At 35.7% G+C, this 8,123-nt stretch overlaps 1 protein-coding gene across 4 annotated transcripts in view; it reads right to left on the reverse strand.

Moving 5' to 3' along the window:
- WDR41 (WD repeat domain 41) overlaps nucleotides 1-8,123 on the reverse strand; it is a 52,914-nt gene that overhangs the window by 38,777 nt on the left and 6,014 nt on the right. The window lies entirely within an intron of this gene.

The following is an 8,123-nucleotide window of genomic DNA, read 5'->3' on the forward strand; positions in this document are numbered from 1 at the left end:
CTGAAAGCAGGTTTCTGGGGTTTTGTTTAGCTTCTATATTTGTAACATTGTTTCTTAGAGTGCAAGCTCAGAGGCCGGCAGCGGCAGGCGGGGAACGTTGGCTTCCTCCGTCACTGAAGCAAGCAAACCTCCTGTTCGCTTCAAGCTGCCTGGCTGCCGGCCGCCATCTTGGTTGGCAGTTTATTTGCATATCGCCCTGATTAGCCAATGGGAAGGGTAGCGGAGGTACAGCTAATTACCATGTTTCTCTATTATTAGATAGGATTGCTGCCTTTTTTTCCTACCATTTCAGTACCTATTATTACCTACTCATGAAGTTTAAAAATGCAAGTCAGTTTAACTTTGCTATATATTACCTCACATAAAATAACTATATATTATTACTTCTCATAAAATAACTATGCCAAAGAATTTCTATGCGTATGTGCATAACCAATGGACACCGACAACAGTGTTGTGAAGGCCTGGGGAGGAGACGGGAGCGGCGGGGAAGGGGGTAGGTGTAGGTAGGGGAAAAGGGGACATCTGTAATACTTTCAACAATAAAGATAAATTTTAAAAAATAACTATAATAAAGGGTTGGGAGATCGTTCACAAATTACAATTATCCATTCTACTAGAATGGATAACTGAAAACTAGCTGCACTAACTATATCTGTTTACCTCTAAGTCAGTTTATCCTAATCAGTCAAGCACATACTACAGACACCTCCCAAATCATAAATGAAAATTCAACCCAGCCCTAGCCGGCTTGGCTCAGTGGATAGAGCGTCAGCCTACAGACTGAAGGGTCCCAGGTTCGATTCCGGCCAAGGGCACATGCCTGGGTTGCAGGCTCAATCTCCAGTGGGGTGCGTGCAGGAGGCAACCAATCAATGATTCTCTCTCATCATTGATGTTTCTATCTATCTCTCTCCTTCTCCCTTCCTCTCTGAAACCAATAAAGAAATATATAAAAAAAAAAAAATTCAACCCAAGAATTCCTAATACAGTAAGATATACTGTAATGGCTGAAAACAAGTAATGAACCATTTTAAATAGAGTAATTAAAATGTCAATAAGGCTTAAGTTATTCAATGGAAGAAAAAATAGTGGCTATATTGTCATAAAATTATATATAATTATACAAAATAATTTTTTAAAAAACTCGAAATTAATAGAATCTAAACATTCCATTCTAAAGATAAGTTTTTAAGAGAAATGTTTCTTTAATGATTAGCACAAAATATATGCAATGAGATTTCATACTATACATTCGGGAAATGCCAAGATCAATTATATGTAGTTCTTGTCCCAAGATATTAAAATTTAATGACTTAAAAAGGTACTGTATCAGATCTAAGACATCATCAACTATAAGACATTCTATTACTTTATGTACTATTAAGGGGAAAAAATGCTACATAACGGAAATACACCATCAATTATACGATTTATTCAAATTTTACAGATATTAAAATAGAAAAAAATAGGCTTTATAGAATCAATTCAATATAGTAATTGCCATATTTATTGATCTTTATAACATGGCACTTTCTAATCCAACAAATCTCTGATTATTTCTGGCAGGTTTATAGCACTAAGTAATGCTTTTTCAATGAATAAGCAAACATTAAAGAGTTGCAAAGGTTCTGTAAAATAGATTGTCTTAATCTCACTTTTCTCTTATCATTATTAATATATCAATATTGTCACAACAAAAATAGAAATTTGAAAAATTTTACACTCAGAATCTCACCACAAAGATAAATTACTTTTATTTTTTTCATGCTCCTGTTATTATACATAGCCTTCAAGTTTTCTTAACTTGAAACCAAGTCTTTAAAAATATTCATTGCCCTAGCCGGTTTGGCTCAGTAGATAGAGCATTGGCCTGAGGACTGAAGGGTCCTGGGTTTGATTCCAGTCAAGGGCACATGCCCAGGTTGCAGGCTCAATCCCCAGTAGAGGGCATGCAGGAGGCAGCCAATCAATGATTCTCTCTCATCATTAATGTTTCTGTCTCTCTCTCCTCCCTTCCTCTCTGAAATTAATAAAAATATATTTTTAAAAAACTTTATAAAAATATTCATTGAAACTATACAATTAAATGACTAAGCAAAAGCTATATACATGCAAACAAGTTTAACAAGGTAGAAACATGGTTTAATGAAGACCTATATTAGAGTTTATAGAATGTTCCATCTTCTCCTCCCCTAATTATGAGACCTAATTTATTGTGAGAGTTGATGACTCAATCATTTCTTCAATAAATATTTATTAAGCACTAACTAGATAACGTATATGTATGTATGTGCTTGATCCTAAAGATCAATGAGATAGTTCTTGCCTTGAAGAGCTCAGTCTACATTACTCAGTAATGTTACAAGGTCCAGATCATGTACCCATTGAGAATTCTCATTTATACTTCTTTCAATTTATAGAAATCACTCCCTTTAAACACCTTCCCTTTGAACAACATCTCAGAGAAAGTACTCTTATTCTTGCCAACTGTGGGCTAAAAGAACAGCAAAGCTTCACGAAGATCTATATAAAATAAAATATGTATTTTCACAATTCCTATGTCCATTACCTAAGTGCATATTTAATAGCTCTTACTCATGTGAATTTATTTCAATTAAGTCAAAGGTGCTACAGATTCAAATATAACCTTAGAGGACATAATAAAAAGTATAGCCATAAATCTGAACATGAACCCTCCTGTATTCAATATCTACATAACCATAAAGCACTGGAAATATAAAAATATAACATTATTATGACAAAAAAAATCCCTGTGGTTAACTAATTTCCCACAGTACTTTCTAATACATGATGCAGCTTAAATAGTGTATCTTTTTTTACAATAAAATAGTTGAAAAATAACAAAACTGAAAAATAACAAAGTTTTCATTTAAAATGGATTTTTACTTATCTTGTATGCTAGAACTACTTGAAAAAAATTAGAGATATAGACTTTTAATAGGAGTTTAAGGGAATTCCAAAGCATTTTCAGGAGCCATAGACATTGCCACTGATTCTTTCATTAGATCTATGAGAACATAATTTTTTTCCTTAAGAAAAAAATATACAAACACACAAAACTCTAATATCTGAATGTCTAAAGTCCTCACAAATAGAATAAAAGAGGGAAGATTTCATAGTTCCCATAGTCATTTGCAAAGGTAAAACCTTGGTAAATTCTCCCCTCCTCCAAATCACAAATAGAAAACTAAACTACACATCAAGTTTACAAGTATTAGAATACCAAAAAATTCCTGTGACTTCCATTGGGGGGGCGGGGGCACTCTCCATTACCCAGAGCTCAAGTTTCCCTGAAAGAACTACTAAAGAAGCATCCCTGGCCTCTCCCTCTCCCAACTGACCTAATAAATGAGTTTGAGAGAATGAACTGAGCATGCTCTGTTCAGGCTCTTCTGGGTTTTCTCTGAAGATTTGTCTGTTCACAGAGAGAAAACATTCTGCTTTGCTCTTGTTTTTAAGGTAAGCCTACATTGAAGTAGGAGGCTTGCAGATGTCCAGATGCACCAGTGATTCAGTGAATAAGTCTACCTAACTCAGAGTGTTGTATTAGGAAACCCACTATTTACCGAGCCACATTCTTTATTCTAATTTTTTGCCAGTTATTATTTTAGTAAGCTGATATGTTCATGTCCACCTGTGTGATTTCTGCAGTGAATAAAGTTTTATTTTATACTGAAGCAAAAATACTTTTTAAATTGGCATTTTTATTTCCTCTCTGACAAACATACATCATTTTTTTACATTTATTATGGAGAATTTAAATATTTATAAAAGTGGAAACTGTATAACAAAAATCCTCAGGTACTCATACCTGTCCTTAATAATTATCAATTCATGCCCAGCACTGTTTCATCTGTACCACACCCAATTGCCCCTCCACACATATTATTTTGAAGCAAATCCCAGTCACTATACTTCATTTCATCAGTAATTATTTTAATATATATCTCTTAGGACTATTTTATACCACAATCAAAGTTAACAACATTTAATGATATAACATACCTAGTCAATGATCAAATTTCCCTGTCTCAAGTTTTTAAGTTAGTAACTGTGGATCTAAATAAGATTCCTATATTGCAGCCCTAACCGATTTGGCTCAGTGGATAGAGAGTCGGCCTGCGGACTCAAGGGTCCCAGGTTCAATTCCGGTCAAGGGCATGTACCTTGGTTGCGGGCATATCCCCAGTAGGGGGTGTGCAGGAGGCAGCTGATCGATGTTTCTCTCTCATTGATGTTTCTAACTCTCTATCCCTCTCCCCTCCTCCCTGTAAAAAATCAATAAAATATATTTTAAAAGAAAGATTCCTATATTGCAATTGGTTGACATACCTCTAATGTTTTTTTAGTCAATTAATTCCTTCTTCATATTTTTTCCTTGCAATTAAGAATTTACTTTATACAGTTCTCACAGTCTGGATCTTGCTAGCTACCTTCCAGTGTTGTCATTTAACAAAATGCACCTCTGTCCCCTGTATTTCTGGTAAACTAACAGATCTAGAGATTTAATCAGATTCCATTTTTACTTTTTGGTTAGGCTACTTCATAGACCATTTGGATGAAAATAATGAGTATTTTTTGTCCTGCACACACACATAATTTCTGGCAGTGGTGTGTGTGTGCGTATGTGTGTGATGTTAACAACCACTGCCTAATTTATTACTGTGTTAGAGGTTGCAAAATTACAATATTCCAATTCTGATTCTTCATGTTTGAATTCTTCTATAAAGAGAAATTTCCTCTCGTCAATTATTATTGATCCCGAGATATAGTTTGTATAGGAAAAGCAGTATAGCTCTCAACATGTAAATACCTCTTCAAGAGAGGACTAGCTACCCGGATGAACGTGGTTATCTACCTCTAGCTGTTGACTTCAGGGTACATTTCAGCTTTCAAGTCAAAATCATACTCTCAGGTGGGCCCTCAGCCACTTGAATTAAGCACATTCTTGGATGACCTTCAGACAATGACTGTGCACGGCAGGACAAAAAGTACTAGTTATTTTCATCCAATGCAGAACTCCTCAAAAGGGCATTCTTTTCTCCAGAGCTCTCCATTGGGTTTACAGAGACTTGGTCAGATCTGTATCATAGTCTGAGGCAGCTCTTCTTGTCCAATCCTGCTTCCTTATTTCCGCTTTCATTGATGTTTCTAATAAACTTTTTGCATGCTTAACTCCATTTTATTGCCTGCTTCCTAGGGAAACCCATCTTGACTACTGATTTCTTTTATCTGATTGTTTGTGGAAAGTTATTCTTAACTTAAGAATATTTTCTTAAAGACGTAGCATGTTATTTGTTCAGTGAACTATCGAACCATACTGAGTTCGTTTAGTTTCTTGTGAATATAGAGCTTCACCAGCCATTCTAGGAACACATTTTGTTCTCCAGTCTGGCATTTCATGGGTCACTTAATTCTTTTCCAGTCATGATCACCATCCTATATAACCTTGTCTGTTTCCTGGAGTAGCAAGGAATGGTCAAATGAGCAACAGAAAAAACTGCTCTTAAAATGTGTTATAAACTCAGTTTAGTTTAATGCATCAAATGCTAGAGTATTATATATAATTTTAGCACAGTCCACTTTTTAGAAGACTCTTGCTGAGTCTTAGCCTTCTTTAGTGATCTCCCAATCAATATGACCCTCACTTCATGTTCAAAAAATACTGAAGAAGAAAAGAAAAGGCAGCTGTCTGTTATGTTATACAGGATTTATTTGGTATCTTCAAAAACCAATCTGAGAAAATTTTCCACTCACTGATTTTAGCTGAGCCACCAAGAAAACAAGAAAATCCTTCTGCAAAATTCTCAATAAACTGACATTATCTAAAGACCTGAAGCGTGAAACCTGGATTACAACAGCCGACCAAAAAAATAGAATGCAATGTCTACAAAAACTAAGTAAAAACATAAAAAGTGTAACAATAGAATATTTATTTAAGGAATTTTGGTAATTTGACAATGCATAAATAATGTACATATGCAATGATAAAGATAATTCTAAATTAAACAGTTAAATTAAGAATGAAAGTGTTAAGCTCTTAATTCTATTTGTAATAAATATTTATATAGTTTGTAGATTTTTTTAAGTCTTTCTTACCAATAATGACTCTTTCAGTTATTTTTTGCATACACTATAAAATTAAATTTTTTAAAATAATACACAGATTGAAAGTTCTAAAGGTCTGTGACTGACTGAAAAACTTCAGATTTAATTACATGGAAATTTTGACATAGTAATGACTTGAGTACAAAGAATTAAATATGATTCATGTAGTAATATCTTCACTTTATTGCAAAAAAACAAAAAGTAGGGTGTTTTCCACCCATTTATTTTAGACATTTAGATTCACTCTGTTAGATAGCAAACATGACCACAAATTAATCTCCCTCCTAATGTAACCATTTGCAAAAAGCATTAGTTGCTTCAAGAGGTAGAGTTTATTTATCCACTTACTGAAATTGTGCCAGCTCCTGACTTGCTTTAGCCAATGAAACAACAGCAAACAGTATACAAACAGAGACTTGAAAAGTTTTACATTGGGGCTTGCCATTTTGCTGGTATTAGAACTTCCTAATCACTATGTGAACAAGAACTTGAGCAATCACATGGAGAGAGACCCCAGTCAATACAACTGAGACCATTGTGAACTGCCAGCCTCAGCCAATCTACCTGTTAACCACAGATGCATAACTAAACCTAACCAAGATAAGTCAACCATGGTGCAGATGAAAAAAAAAAAACAACCTACCCAGCGGAGCCTAACCCAAAATGCCATCCTGCAAAATAGTGAACTAAACATATAATGGTTGTTTTAAACCACTAAGTTTGGGGCGATATTTGACAGAGCAATAAACAGATAACTGATGTAATCATCTAGCTTTTTACTGTTTATAGAACATTTACTGTATCATACATGAGCACCACTGTGAAGAAAATGTAATCAGATATCAGCATTTGGACAAGGATCATTATTCTACAAAAAGGCCTTTCTGGAGTCTTCTTCTAAATAGATAATAAGAATAGCCAAGAGGACATTTCGGAGGGCAGATAGCAATGAACATGGGATCTTAACAGTTAATCTATATAAAAAGTTAAAGACCACATCCTGAAAGTAAACTACATATTTTTTACTTAACTTTTTTAGGCAAAATAATTTGAGAATTCCTTAAGGTTCAAATGCTATATTAGTGATTATGGTCTGAGAAATTATTTGAGAGTTTTTTTAACCTACCTAGAAATTTACTATGGTACAAGAAAACTTGAACTGTTCAATATCCCATCTTCCCAGAAATGTTTAGTTTCAAAGATCTGACTAAATAAAACACAGTATCTCTTAGTATCCACCACCAACAAACATTACCAAAAAGGCTGAAGATTATTATACTATGGCTAACATGTTATAATTTGTTTGGCTTATATCACAACAGAAAAATAATGTTGACAGGCTAATAATATATATGAGGTGAATCTTCAAGCAAAAGTTGGAGTATCTGGTCTATATATATAAAAGCCTAAGCGACTGTCCAACTGTTCGACCGGTAGCTATGATGCGCACTGACCACCAGGAGGCATATGCTCCAACCAGTAGATTAGTTTGCTGCTCGGGTCCGGCAGATCAGGACTGGGTGAGACGGGCCGGACATGCCTGGAACCCTCCCACGGTCCCTCCCTGGCCCTGATCGTGCACAGTGGGGTCCCGGATTGCGAGAGGGCACAGGCCAGGCCAAGGGACCCCACCGGTGCATGAATCCATGCACCAGGCCTCTAGTCCTATCTAATAAAAGACAAAAAGGGTAATTAACCATACCTCCGCTACACTTCCCATTGGCTAATCAGGGCGATATGCAAATTAACTGCCAACAAAGATGGCGGCCGGCAGCCACACAGCTGAAGCGAGCATGAGGCTTGCTTGCTCCAGTGATGGAGGAAGCCAAGGTTCCCGGCCTGCCGCGGCCCAGCTCTGAGCCCAAAAGCAACAATGTTTCAATTATAGAAGCTAAACAAACCCCAGATACCTGCTTTAAGCCAGCCGCGGCCTCAGAGCTGGGAGCGCCAGTGACGGCAACAATGTTTCAATTATAGAAGGTAAATAAATC

This window comes from Myotis brandtii, unplaced genomic scaffold, assembly GCF_000412655.1.
Source record: "Myotis brandtii unplaced genomic scaffold, ASM41265v1 scaffold115, whole genome shotgun sequence".
In the NCBI taxonomy this organism is placed as follows: Eukaryota; Metazoa; Chordata; class Mammalia; order Chiroptera; family Vespertilionidae; genus Myotis; species Myotis brandtii.